The 7,161-nt window shown below is 52.9% G+C and overlaps 1 protein-coding gene and 2 non-coding genes across 3 annotated transcripts in view; 2 read left to right on the top strand and 1 right to left on the bottom strand.

Moving 5' to 3' along the window:
* LOC128075639 (mucosa-associated lymphoid tissue lymphoma translocation protein 1-like) overlaps positions 1–7,161 on the top strand; it is a 102,639-nt gene that overhangs the window by 22,934 nt on the left and 72,544 nt on the right. The window lies entirely within an intron of this gene.
* On the top strand, positions 6,434–6,505 carry TRNAH-GUG (transfer RNA histidin (anticodon GUG)). The gene has a single exon. It is a non-coding gene; the product is annotated as a tRNA-His (tRNA).
* TRNAH-GUG (transfer RNA histidin (anticodon GUG)) lies at positions 6,945–7,016 on the bottom strand. The gene has a single exon. It is a non-coding gene; the product is annotated as a tRNA-His (tRNA).

Here is a 7,161-nt window from a genome sequence, read left to right as displayed (position 1 = left end):
GAGGTGACATGGGAAGGCATCTTAGCAAGGTCTTGGTGGGAGCTCTGCTCCCATCCTCCGTTTTCTGCCATCTGCCTCCATCTCAAGAGGATCCAGGAGCTCTTCCCTGTTGCCTTTGGGCCGGGGCTCACAGCACAGCCCTTTCTCTCATCATTTCCTGTGTAAATGCTTCCCAAGCAGGTTGGAGCATGCACCAGGAAGAGAAAGCCAGGTAAAGCCTTCTGGGCCCCCGCCAGCCCTGTGCATGCCCTCAGCCCTCATGTGCCCTCCTGGCTGATGGGAGGAGCTGCTTCTGCCAGTCTGAGCGCTCCTTAGGCTCATCTGCAGCTGGGGATGGGAGCCCTGTTCTGGTTCCTAGGCCAAAAACAGGACATGGGACCTTGTCTGGGTCTGGAAGGGCACAGGCTGCGTGGTCCCTGTGGCTCACTTGGTGCCCTTCCAGTTAAAGTGGCTGCAGTCCAGCATTCTGCAGGTTCCACAGGCAACAGAGGCCTGGGCCTGGGCTTCATGGCTGCAGGATTTTGGTGACTCAAAGGGGAATATCTCTGCCCTTGCGTGCTCTGGAGGAGGCACAAGAAGAGGATTCACCCACAGGTGATGTGGGGCCACCATCATCACTTTCGTCAGGCACTGAGACCAGCACCTCCCTGCATTGCAGGGGGGCATGTGGTCCTGTGAACCTTCACGTGCTTCTTCCACAGTTTTGAATCAAAGCCCATGAATGTCTGTAGTACCTCCAGCTCCTTCTGTCCTTGGAGCCACCCTATACAGCAGAGATTACTGTATATTCGCTGGCCATGCAGAGCTTCTCCTGAGCTCTTGGTACAGCAGGGAACACGAGGACTGGGAGAGGGAAGCTGCAACACCAAAAGTGCTTCCAAGAGGCAGCCAGGGAGCCACAGACTGATAAATGACACATCTGTTCTCTGCAAATGAACAAAAACTGGCATAAGGAGCAGGAAACTGGCATCGTTAGGGGACAGATGGGTAAATATGACATACTGGGGAAGAGTCAGCATAGCTCTTTTAAAGGAGGTTTATTTCTTCCAAAGATAGTGGCTTTCAAGGAAAAAGCAGCAGGCGCCTGAGAGAGATCCAACTGAGAGGTCACCTGCATGTCCATGACCCGATCCGCTGACGATAGATCAGTGGAGAAGTGACACAATCTGCTAATAGTACTGAATTATTCTGGGTACTGCAGATGAGTGCTAAGAATGGCAGGAGGACTTTTGAGAGCTTGAGCAGCTTGGCAGTAAAGCAAGATGAAAGCCAGTGTCAGTGAAGTGACACACGTGGGGAAACCAAGCCTGACCTCAATGTCTGAAGTGATGGGCTCTGAGGCCAGGAGCTCTGACAGCCGTGAAAATATCCCCTCAGCACTCAGTGGAGGCCAAAACTGCAAAACTTCTCAGCCAAAACTGATTTGGGAAGGGTTAGGAAAAAGTAGAGAATGCGTCAGAGACATCACTGTTCTCTGGGTCAGACCCAGCTCCCCTTGTGTGGTCCTGGTCCTCCCCTTCCAAGAGTACAGCAAAACAGGAAAATGTGCAGAGAAGGGCAGCAGGATGATCCAAGGTTCCGCACGTGGTTTGTGTGATGGATTGAGGCTCTCTGGCATAGAAAAGAGAAAAATGTGGAAACTGCGCAGAGACCTGCGCAGCTCAGGGGAGTGGGGAGAGAGTGGAAGATGAAGGGTAAGCATGAGGAGATGAGTCTGCACTCAGCTGCCCTCCTTCCATGGGCTGCTGCAGATCCTGCATGGTTTAAGAACAAAATAAGACAAACCTGCAGAAAGAAAGCTTTCAGTCCTGCAAGTCTTTGTATTTAGACCAAGATGTTTGTTGGGGGAAGGCAGCAGACAATATGGGCCCACACCACATCTGATCAGATGCATTGCTCCTCCAAAGCAGCATAACGCAGACATCTCTGCATCTATGCTCACACAAGCAATACAGACTCAGGTTTTCTAAGTGCATTCAGGCCACTCAGATGCTGTCTGTCCAGGCACGCAGGATATGCCCAAAGCACGCACATTTAAAAAGTGGAGCAGATCTGTTCAGACGTTTCTTGAAGCGCCCCAAACTTCCTGTCAAAATAAATCATCAAGCAGTTGATAATATCATTGAAACGATTCTAATTGACCAGAAGAAGTGTCGACAACTCATTGACAGACATCTGCCAGCAAGGCACATTGCTCTCACCCACCACGCACCTTCACCGCCCCTGCTCGCAGTGCAGACAGCCCCCAGCACATCCACAGCTGTGAGCTTCACAGCTGTGCTCTGGTGTGCCCCGTTATTTCGCTGACACTGGACGAGGTGTGGAGAGCCATGGGGAAATTTCATTTCCGCAAATCCGGGCACTGCACCCTGGAAACTGGCCAGCAAGAGAGCTGAGTGAGAAAGGCAAGAGAAAGATGGCATCAGGAGCAGTAGGCAGTGTGCAAAACACTTCTCTCGTCGCTAGGTGTGGGTCCGAGGGAAATTTCTGAACATCCTCTACATAAACTCTTTGACATTATTGTTTTCCTGTAAAATCATCATGCAGGGGCTCAAGCCCCTGAGAGCTGCAGCTGTGTTCACTGCCAGCGGGGTTGGGAAGCCAAGCCATGGGAGCATTCTGCAGCTGCCTTTTCCCCAGCAAAACCAGGCTTGTGACAGGAAAACCTCTTGGCAGATGCCGGCTCAGTGGCAACAACCACCATGCAGATCTCACGGCCTCACCCAGCCACCTACTCTCACACTACCAGCCACTCTGACACTTGGATGCTCTGAGACCTGGCACAAATTTGGGCCCTTCAGCACAAGGTCCTGAGGGTGGCAGGGAGGAACAGCTGCATTTGCAGAATTAGCTCTGCAAAGGCACAGCAGTCTTCAAGTGGGATGGGCTGCCCAAATTCCTCTCCTGAATGAACAAAGAAAGCTGGGACCAGCTGGGAGAGTGTGGATATGAACCTGATAGCAAGCGGTAAAGTGGAATTGATTGGAGCTGCCCACACTCATCGATCCGAGGCAGGGCAAACTAAGGAGGCAGAGCATTTGCAGCTCAATCAGCATGATAAGCCAGACAGAGGACAGTGCTCAGGAGCTGCCAGGAAACCCGAGCACCCCAGAAAGTATTAATGGGGGCTTGATCAACCCAGCTGCAGTGGCCACGCTCATAGAACTGAATCCATCTGCACACAGATGCTTCCTGACTTTATATTGCCTAGGAGCTGTGAACTACCTCTGGTATCTTCCCCATATCTCTTCAAAGGGCTGTCATCAGCCATCAGGGATGGGCATGGTGCACAAGGGCAAAACAGGGACCATTCCCCCTATGCAGGTGATTTTGCCACCAGTCCAGTGCCACGTTTCCAAAAGGCAGAAAATGAAGGTGAGCTTTGAGGGGAATTCAGGTGGCAGGGAGGTGAGCGCAGGGCAGGCTGCCAGGCAGCAGGTGCCTGCCTATTTTCTGCCCTCTCAGCACCACAAAGGGAGGTGTGAAGAGGTGGCTGTGTGCAGGCTGTACATCTCTGCTGCAGGAGGAGGCTCCCACTTGCAGTGCAGACAAAGGCAGAGCAAGAGCTTGGGCTGGCAGCTGGAGCCAAGCAGACAGACATGTGGCAGCATCTATATAATGCAGGGGCGCAGCTCACTCTCCCCTGGGGTATTGCATCGCATCCCATCTCCAGCTGGATGCTGGACCTACCAGGAAAGGGCTCAGTGTGCTTTGTGTTCCCTGCAGGTCAGAAGTGACAGCTTTAGGGAATCTCTGCTCCATGCGTTTTGGGCACCATTTTCCTTTCTGTCTGAAGTCAGAGCCAGGCAAGGAGATCCCAGAACACACAAAAAAAGCACAAAATCCGCCTGTTATAACCTGTATGTTTGCCCCAAGTACTGCTGGCAGATGGGGAAAAGAACCAGGAGAAGAAAATCTTATGCCCTGCTGTGGGCTCATAAAGCCTCTTGAGAGTGTCACAGCTGAAAATTCTTGTCAAGAAAAGCTTGAGTGCTTATCCTTCAGTCCTTGGCATACGTCACAGAACAGCTGAGGTTGGAAGAGACATCTGGGGTCTACCAGGTCCAACCTCCTGCACAAGCAGGACTCCTAAAGCACTGCCCAGGTGCATGTCCAGATGGATTTTAACAGCCAGAAAAAGAGTCCTGATCATGTCAAACACGTAATCTTTGCCTGAAACAAATATAAATGATACAAACAAGAATTTCTGAGAGCAATCAGATCTAACATGCAGATATTACCAACTCTAGGGAACAAAAGCCTCAGTATCATGAGGTAGAAGAGGATGGGGGGAAGGATGGAAGGGCCAGAGCCTGGTCATGTTGCTTGTACCATCCCACACAACTCAGATGTGCTTTCCTTTGCCCCAGATCCCACCTTAACTTTTTCTTCTAATATCAACCCAGACCTTTCTCCTTGCTTTTGCATCCTGCCCAGCAGTGCCCATAGGTATGGAAACGTGGGATATAGGGCCAGGTGGTAGAAGTCAGTGGAGATACTCTGATTTCCTCAGGAAAGAAGGTGGGCTGGCAGCAGCAGAGCAAATTTCAAGCTGCATTTATGGACTCCAAGTATGACAGTGCTGGCCTGTGTGAGTGTACAGTTTTGCATCACCAGTAAAATCCAGAGTGCCTGCTTGCAGCTGTGAGCATCCATCCTGGCCTTGTAGATAGCAGCACCTTTCCCAGGGATGTTTTAGGAACCCAAGAGAGCACCAGGACCAAAAGAGGCAGCACTGGGGGATGGCTCTGCCTGCCTGAGATGGAGAAGTGAGGCTGCAGGTGCCCTGTTGAGGGAACAGCTGGAGAGGCTGCTCAAGGGGCTGAGCAGCTAAGACAGCGGCAAAGTGATGAATTGCTCCTGTCCCTGTGCCAGCTACAAGATTTATGTGTGTGCCATGAAGTGGCTGCACTCTCTGCCTTCCTGCCCCAGCAGGCACTTGTACAACCCCATTGAACAACCTATAGGCTAGGAGGAAAGCCACCAGGGGAAACAGGGTGAAGAGCACAGGAGCTCAGCATCCTGCCCAGGTGCTGAGCAGAACCCAAAGGGATCAGACCACCCAGAAGATGGACAGATACTGATACTGATACTACGCATCCCTTCTCCCCAACACATCCTTGCAGGTCCAAACAATCAGAAACACCTTGTGGGCAAAACCATGAAGCAGGAAAAGGCTGCTGGGGTCCTGAAAACCTGGTGTGATTTCAGTTAGGAAAAATCACATCCAAATCTCTTTGGGGAAAAGCAGTCCATTGGTAGGAAGCAGTGCTGGGACAGGGTCAGCAATGCCGGTGACGGATGACAGCAGCTCCAAGCCTCCTCTTTACACACCAGCCAGGCCCTCAGAACTTTTATCTCTGCATCCACTTGCCACCTCTCTGCTCTCTTCCATGTTAGGCCAGCTCCTCCTTATCACCACAATGTTTATCTCCACGGTTCCTGTTCCAGCAGCTGAGGTCATTGCTATTCCGATGGCTAAGCATCCAAAGCATGAGCCCCATCATGCCTACCTAAAGAGAAACCAGCTCCACAGAGCCCAGCACACAGCCAGGTGAACACCATGCTGGGCTAAGAACCGGGATCAAGGCTATGGCGCGCACTGAGCTCAGCCTGAGAATCACAGAATCATAAAACGGCTTAGGTTAGAAGGGACCTTAAAAGTCACCCAGTTCCAATCCCATCTGCCCTGAACTGATTGCCACCCTTCAGGCTGCCCGGGGCTCCATGGGACAACCACAGCTCTTCGGGCAACTTGTTCTGGTGCCTCCCCAAACCTCCCCACCCTCTGAGTAAAAAATTTCTTCTTAACGTCTCACCTACATTTCCCCCTTTTAGCCTAAAGCCATTCCCCTGACCTATCTCTATCTGCTCATGTAAAAAGTTGGTCCTCCTGTACGTCCTGTAGCCCTCGCAGCATCTCCGTGCCTCCTCTGCCCCACTCCAGCAGCTCCGCACCCTTCCTGCGCTGGGGGCCCCATTCTGGGATACCCCAAAGAGCGCTTTATTCGTCAGACCCAGCGCTGCCGGGTCGGCGTCCGGCAGAGCACCTCCCAGAGCACAGACACCAAGGGGCCGAGGGAAGGAAGAGATGGATGCAGGCGAAGGGCGGTCAGGAAATGCCCATCGCACATTCGTCCGCACCTCCGAGCTCTTGGGGCTGGGCGCAGGCGAGATGCGGAGCAGAATTGGCAGCAGGATACAGAGCGCTCATAGCCGCGAAGGGTCAGGCCGGGTCCCGCGGCACAGGGGCCCGCAGTCGATTGGCGGATGGAGCTGCCATTCACCCTGCATCGCCATGGAGACAGCGCGCGACCCTCCCCTGTCAAAGCAGCGCGGGGCGGGGGCGGGGCGATGACGTCACAGTGAGATCATCCCGGCTCAGCCGTAAGAGCTGTGCAGAGAGCGCTGCCTTGCAGAGCCCCGGTAGCGCGCCGTGATCGTATAGTGGTTAGTACTCTGCGTTGTGGCCGCAGCAACCTCGGTTCGAATCCGAGTCACGGCATCGCCTCCGCATGGCGGTACCACGGCACACGGGCTCGCATCTCCTTTTCCCTCTGATTTTCTCCTCTTTTTTTTCTCTTTTCCTTATCTAGTTCCTGCTTTTTTTTTTTTTTTTTCTTCTGTTTCTTATCTAATTTTCTTCTTCTTTCTTTGTTTCTTCTTTTTTCCCCCTTTTTTTTTTATTTTCTTTCTTTTCCCATCATTTTCCTCTTTTGCTGCTTTTTCTTTTTTCTTTTTTTTTTTCTTTTTTCTTTTTTTCTTCCCTCTTTTTACCCTGAACAGCGACTGCCGAGAGCCGCAGCCGGTGGGAATGCAGGAGCCGCTGCGAGAAAGGAGAGAATGACATTAAAAAAATTGACACGAGCCGGCAGCGAGCGTGGGATCCACGTCGAAAAAGAAAACAGGAGCCCGTGTGCCGTGGTACCGCCGTGCGGAGGCGATGCCGTGACTCGGATTCGAACCGAGGTTGCTGCGGCCACAACGCAGAGTACTAACCACTATACGATCACGGCGCGCTACCGGGGCTCTGGGCACGCTCAGCGCCGGCGGCGCTCTTAAGGGATGCGGGCGGGCTCGGCGCTCAGGGCGGGCGAACTGCGCGGCGTCCCCGGCCCTGCCTGCGGGCGGACGGCCCTCACGGCTCCGCGCGTCCGGCAG

This window comes from Tympanuchus pallidicinctus, unplaced genomic scaffold (genome assembly GCF_026119805.1).
Source record: "Tympanuchus pallidicinctus isolate F22 unplaced genomic scaffold, pur_lepc_1.0 scaffold12, whole genome shotgun sequence".
Taxonomy (NCBI): domain Eukaryota; kingdom Metazoa; phylum Chordata; class Aves; order Galliformes; family Phasianidae; genus Tympanuchus; species Tympanuchus pallidicinctus.
This window is presented reverse-complemented; position numbering and strand designations above follow the sequence as displayed.